General features: G+C 40.7%; 1 pseudogene; it reads right to left on the bottom strand.

Annotated features, from left to right (window-relative positions):
• Positions 1-449: 449 nt before the first annotated feature.
• Positions 450-1,733, bottom strand: LOC149140983 (ubiquitin carboxyl-terminal hydrolase 4 pseudogene; annotated as a pseudogene).
• Positions 1,734-6,416: the final 4,683 nt, after the last annotated feature.

The raw sequence follows: 6,416 nt of genomic DNA, 5'->3' as shown, positions 1-6,416 counted from the left end.
TAGCTTTCCTAATAGTAATAATTAAATTTATCGGAAGTCCCTTTTTGATTATGACCATCTCAATAGCTAATTTTAGGACAAAGTTCCTTTGACACACTTGGGCACAGTGACAGTACAATTATTCTCAATGATGCCAATAATTTGCTCTTGCAATTGTTGAAACAAAACATTGGTCTTCAATGGTAACAACTACCACCATTGGCCTTAAATGCAAAAACATAAGTAAACTTAAAACAGTAAACATGTGGATACATTAATTGTACTTCTATATCCCTCTCCGTTATCTTGGCCACTATCTTAATTAAAACTAAGTGGTGAGGTTGAACAGGTCTTACTCAACGCTTGTCTTAGTTACAAAATTGGGAAGCCGAACTGGTAATACTGAACATTCACCTATTAACTACAATCGATTCAACTAAATTTGTGCAACTGCAATTGTAACTCCTGTACTAGTGCTGCAAGTCTGTTGCTTCAAAGCCATTAACAGCTTGATAGAACAAGATGTAGGCATTCATTGCATCTTTTGTATCAGATGTTACTGTTTTGGATGACCCAAAAAAATTATGCAATGCACTTTCGTCTATAGTTTCCACCTTCTGATCATCACACCTGAGCCATTGGTCACCACTCTTCACTAGAGCAATGTAATGCCCATAATTCATCCCGCATCCCATATGCACCACTACGGCAAATAAAAAGTACAAAGAATCAGCTGCATCTTGATCTGTACAACTGTTAATAGGCAGTCTAAACTCCTTGGAGAACGCCACTCTATACAACAACTTCTTCAATCCCACCACTTCACCATCATTTGTGTACTTGAAACGTTTCAGTTGGCAAATGAGAACTTGAGGCGGAGACTTGATTTTCAATCTCTTTTCAGCTTCTTGCAGATGGCAGCACTTGTCACACCAGTACTTGTCTTTCCCACTCAGTTTCTCCACAGTGCTGAATGCGTTTACACAGCTTGACAGAGAATAATTTTCAAGTATCTCCACGCTGAGATCCATAAATGGCTCTTCTCTGCAGGTTACACTCTCACAACATAAACACCGAGTTTCGTTTGTGAATGTGCCTCCGAATATCTGGCGAATAATACTACTTTTACTATTATTCTTTTGGTCTCCTTGCGCCCCACATTGATCTTCAGCCTCCTTATTCTGCAGGAGAGGACTTTGCGTGCTATTAGATCCTGTGATTTCTTCGTCGAGATTATTCAAAAGAAATATCAAAAACTCATGTGCATCGTGATGGGTTTCACTGCAACGGAAAATCTCGTTCCCTTTCATTACCAGCTCTCCGAATCGTTGGGGACAAATGCGAGACATGTTTCTGGAGTCCATGAGATAGAATAATTCTGCCAGGCACTTCAGTAGATTATCATTCTCATTTTCATTCCCACCATTGCTATAATATTGGAGTAACTTAATTCTGAAAGGCTCACAGAAATAAAGGGCCTGAACAACGCTGTTAAAGTAGCAGGTATTACCCAGATTTTCAAGACCTACGTAGCTTTGCCCATCTTCATCGTTGTTTAGAAAGATTTCTGACACCATCTCTGAAACCATATGATGACCGTTCATCAAAGCTTTCAGTCCCGAATTCAGAAGATCCATGATCACTGTTCCTACTTCGCGGGCAGAAAATGTGGATAAAATAAGAATCAGATATGATTTTATAGGTATACGGCCTTGGGAATCGTGGATGGCGTTATTTTGGGCCGACTTTTCCATGTGCCCAGCTAATTTTTATTATTTCGTTCCGGACTTGTTTGGCTGGGCGGTACCTTTCTCTCTCCCCACCATTTAAAAGCTCATTAGTTACACCGAAGTGTTTTTAAGGGGAGAGTTTCTGACTCCTTAGGCAACGAAACAAATGATGACACATACAGAAAATCCATCCCCCACTGTCAGTGTAAAAAAATATTTAAATATTATCCAAAGAGTAACTTTCAACCATGCGCTAGAGCATTATAATGAAAGTATTATTTTAAGTTCACATGTCCAATCCAACTTTTTCTTTTTTCTATTTTTAGTTTTCAAACTCACATCAATGAAAGGTGATGCAGAAGCATCTTTATTTTTGCTAAAGCAAGAGTCGTACTTTTTGTTTCATTGAATCAAGCTTATTTTACATTATATACAAATGTCCACTAGACTCTGTGGACTTAGGCAAAACAGGAAGTTACTCGTTTAAAACAAAACCCTCTAACCCTATAAATGTACCCTCCAAACCCTTTAGAGTACATACAAAAATTATGCTACGAGAAAAGCAGGGCACGTGAACAATCCCCACAAATACCTGTGCAATCGATCTCCTCACCTACCTCTTTAATCGCTGTCGTCCATTCTCCTTTCTTAATCTGATGTCGGAGATGCATATTGCCCTTGGGAGATGCATGTTCGTTAACCCCCCGACCCCACCAAACTGCATGATCATTCTTGATCATTGATCGGCCTTGCAAAATCAGACAGTTGAGATAAATATCGCACGGCTTATTGTCACCGAACTTTAGTGTGCGATGAGGGTGGTTTTCAGTCCCGACCTTCATCCACATGTCAGAAGCTGTATGGCATCGCTGCCAAATCTCCAAAACCACTTTTTGCTTGAGAGCAGTGCGATCAACCATAAACCACTCGAGAAGCGGTTTTGTCTCCCAACTATGGAAATTTGGATAATTTTGCCGCTGTAACAGTGGCTGCCGGTCTTTTCTCATAACCTTTCGCTACACTGAGAAAACCTCCCGACAAACACCGGGAATTTTTGGAGTTGAAATTACCATTGCTGCTGAGGCCAACCATGGCCAGCCTCCCACCATAGACCTGTCTGACCAAAATTTGTGAATCATGTAGAGAACTGCTCATTGCAACTTAGCTTCCTTAGCTTTGTTCCTATACACTTCTTTATCCTCTTCCGCCTGGTTGTGGCAAAGTTCTTTTAGGTTGCCCTGAGGCAATACTTGCCACTCCATCGAAATTCTGCTATCCTTACAGCTGACACCTTGGTTGGCTAGAATGTCCGCCAATTTGTTGGCCTTTCTACGCACATGGTTGAATCTAACCGTGCGTAGTCCCTGAAGATGACCCTGTATTCTATCTAGAACATGTATCAACCTCCAGTGTTTTGAAACTTTCTCCGGCCCTATTCCATGACTAATTCTCTTGGTCGAGTTAATGACTAACTCTGAATCAGCTTCTATTATCACATTTAGGCAGTTATCCTGTTTCAGAAATTCTAAGCATTGCTCCAAAGCCATTAATTCCACCATGTTGTTGGTGGCTTTCCCTAAATGACAATGGAAGAGGAAGAGAATGTTTCTGGTTTCATCCCGAAGAACTCCTCCAAAGCCTACCATTCCCGGGTTACCTTTTGAAGCTCCATCTATGTTGTATTTCAAAAAACCTTTCGGAGGAGGATTCCAGAACTCATTAACCATTTCCATCATGATTACTTTCTTTTCCAGACCTTGTGGAATGAGACCCTGCATGCCTAACTGCCTGAGAATCCTTATTTCAGCTTCTGAGGGAGGATTTTTGGGGAGATCCCTTACTATGGTGTCGACCGTCTCCTTAAGCTGTTTTAAGATCTGCTCCAACAGGCGAAGAGAGGGATTTTTCTCTTCTTTGAAGATCCTTTTGTTTCTTTCTTTCCACACATTCCATATAATGAAGCTTGGCAAAAGAGCCCAAGCAGAGTTAAGAACTTCATAATCCGAAATTTTTTTCCTCCAACTACTTAGGGTGTTAGTGATACTCTCTTTGTCCCTGTCAGACTATTTGAAGATGGTGGCAAAAGTGTCCCATAACCTGGAGGTGAAAATGCAGCTATTGAGAAGATGTTCCATTGTCTCCTCTTGGGCTTCACAGAGCTGGCATCTAGAGGGTCCTAGCACACCCCTCTTTCTAATATTATCCCAGGTCAAGATTTTCTTGTGATGAACCAGCCACATGAAGAGTTTAATCTTCATCCAGCCTTGGTGCCTCCATAGATTCTACCAGATCCTATCCGGAGCATGGGACTCCAGCCCAAGGAGAATACCTTTTGCTTCCTTAATATTAAAGTTGCCTTCTTTGTTGTTGCCCCATCTTAGTTGATCCTGCCCTTCAGTTACTAAAATCATCCTCTGATCCAATATTCTCTTAAGGGTCTCTGCTCTCATGTTCAGGGTTCTGTCCTCCCTGCCATCTATTTTTCTCTAGGTTCTCCATTTTCCTGTATTGTGAGTATGCTCCCAAAAGTCCTTTACCTTTACTAATCCTTGGGTGTCTGTCTCCTGCTTAAGGCCCAAAAATTCTTCTTTCAATAGTTTTGGTTCTTGTTGCCATCTGTCCTCCCAAAATAGTGCTAGATCTCCCTCTTTGATTTCCCAGAAACTGTTTTTTTGAGCCACACATCTATTCTCCGAGGCCTTGTTCTAGATGGGTGAGCCCTTTATATTTTTAGACATCCTTATGATATCAGAAGAATGCCAGGAGCTGGCATATTTTTCTTTCCAGATGCTTACCCATTGAGCGTTTAGATCCTTGACCCACCGCCACCAAAGTTTGGCCCCTAGAACATTACTGAGAATCTCTTGATCATCCAATCCTAGGCCTCCTTGGTCCTTGGGTTTACAGATCTTCTCCCATGAGACTAAAGCCCATTTTTTCCTTGTTTCCTCACCCAAAAGAAAATCTCTTTGAATATTTCTAAATTGTTGTAAGACTCCTTTTGGAGCTGGGAGTGCTGATAGCTTGAAGACTGGGATAGCTTGGAGCACCGCCTTTGTAAGCACCAATCTACCAGCCAAATTTAAAGATCTGATGGTCCATTTCCTGACTTTATCTTGCATCTTAATGATTAACGACTCCCAAATGCTCTTGTGCAAAGGTTTAGCCATTAGAGGAACTCCCAAATACTTAGAGGGGAGGGACTCTCTTTGAAAGCCAAGAATTCTGGAGACATTTCTCTGAATGGAAATATGGGTGTTAAAGAAAAATATTTTTTATTTGGAAAGATTAACTTCCATACCTATTGTCATAGAAAAGTCATTCAAAATTTGTTTGTATGCTAGAGCCTCCTTGATTGTGGGAATTCCCTGTAACATGGTATCATCTACAAATTGTTGATGAGTCAGAACCTGTCCATTCTCCGATAGTTGGAGTCCTTGAATTTTGCCTATTACTCTAGCATGCTTGATGGACCGACCCAGTCCTTCCATCATGAGGATGAAGAGAAAAGGAGAGAGCGGATCTCCCTGTCTGAGGCCTCTAGAAGGAAGAAAAATCTCAGAGGGAGAGCCATTAACTAGTATTGAAAAGCTGGAAGAAGTCACCAGGGCCATGACCCATCTGACCTAGTTATGATCAAATCCAAACACAGTAAGCACTTTCCTGATATATGTCCAGTTCACTTTATCATAAGCTTTGGCTATGTCCAATTGCATGATCATACCAACTTTCCTTTTACTAGTTAATGAGTGAACCACCTCGTGAGCTTGAATGATGTTATCTAGTATTTGTCTGCCTTCCACATAACTAGATTGTTCCCCCGAAACAAGCATAGGCAGTAGAGGTTTGAGTCTGTTGGCCACTACCTTGGATATTATCTTGTATACTACATTGCATAAAGCAATGGGCCTATACCTTTTTGGTGTTTGAGCATTGTCCTGTTTGGGAATCAGGGAGATGAAGGAGGTATTGAGTGCCTTCAAAATAGTTCTATTCAGCCTGGAATCCTCCACTACCTTTAAAATATCCTGTTTAACAATATTCCAGCAAGCTTTGAAGAAATCCACATTGAATCCATCTGGACCTGGAGCCTTGCCATTTTGCATTTCTTTGAGGACCTCATTGACCTCCTTTTCAGTCACAGGTCTATTAAGATTAATGTTATCCTCTCTGGATACCAGCTTAGGTATATGTTTGGTTAAGTCCTTGATGAAAGGTTCCCTTACTGGATTGTTTTCCTGAGCTATGCCTCGGAAGTGTTGAACTAACACTGCTTCTATCTCCTCATGGGATTGATGTATCTACCCATCCTCGTCCTTGATCGAAGAGATCCTGTTGTGAGTCTTGTTCGCAATAGTGGATCTATGGAAAAATTTAGTGTTACACTCTCCTTCTTTTAGCCATTGAACTCTAGATTTTTGTCTCCAAAAAATTTCCTCTTGTTTACACAAATTTTCCCATTCTTGATGATGCTTCTCTACTTGATCATTTTTGTTCTTATCAAAGCCTTCCTTGATCATAGCTTGGTTGAGCTCCTGAATTTTATTTTCCACATATATCTTTCCTGCAAAAATATTACCAAATTCATTCTTGTTCCAAGCTTTTAGCCTCAGCTTGATGTGCTTTAATCTTTTGTGTAGAAGGAACATTATTGATCCCTGAATCTGCAAATCCTCTGCCCACCATTTTTCAATATTGCTGATGAAT

This window comes from Pinus tabuliformis, chromosome X (genome assembly GCF_031772625.1).
Source record: "Pinus tabuliformis cultivar Carrire ecotype Pingquan chromosome X, CPIR1, whole genome shotgun sequence".
NCBI classification, from domain to species: domain Eukaryota; kingdom Viridiplantae; phylum Streptophyta; class Pinopsida; order Pinales; family Pinaceae; genus Pinus; species Pinus tabuliformis.
Note: the sequence above shows the minus strand (reverse complement) of the source record. Positions and strands in the feature narration are given on the sequence as shown.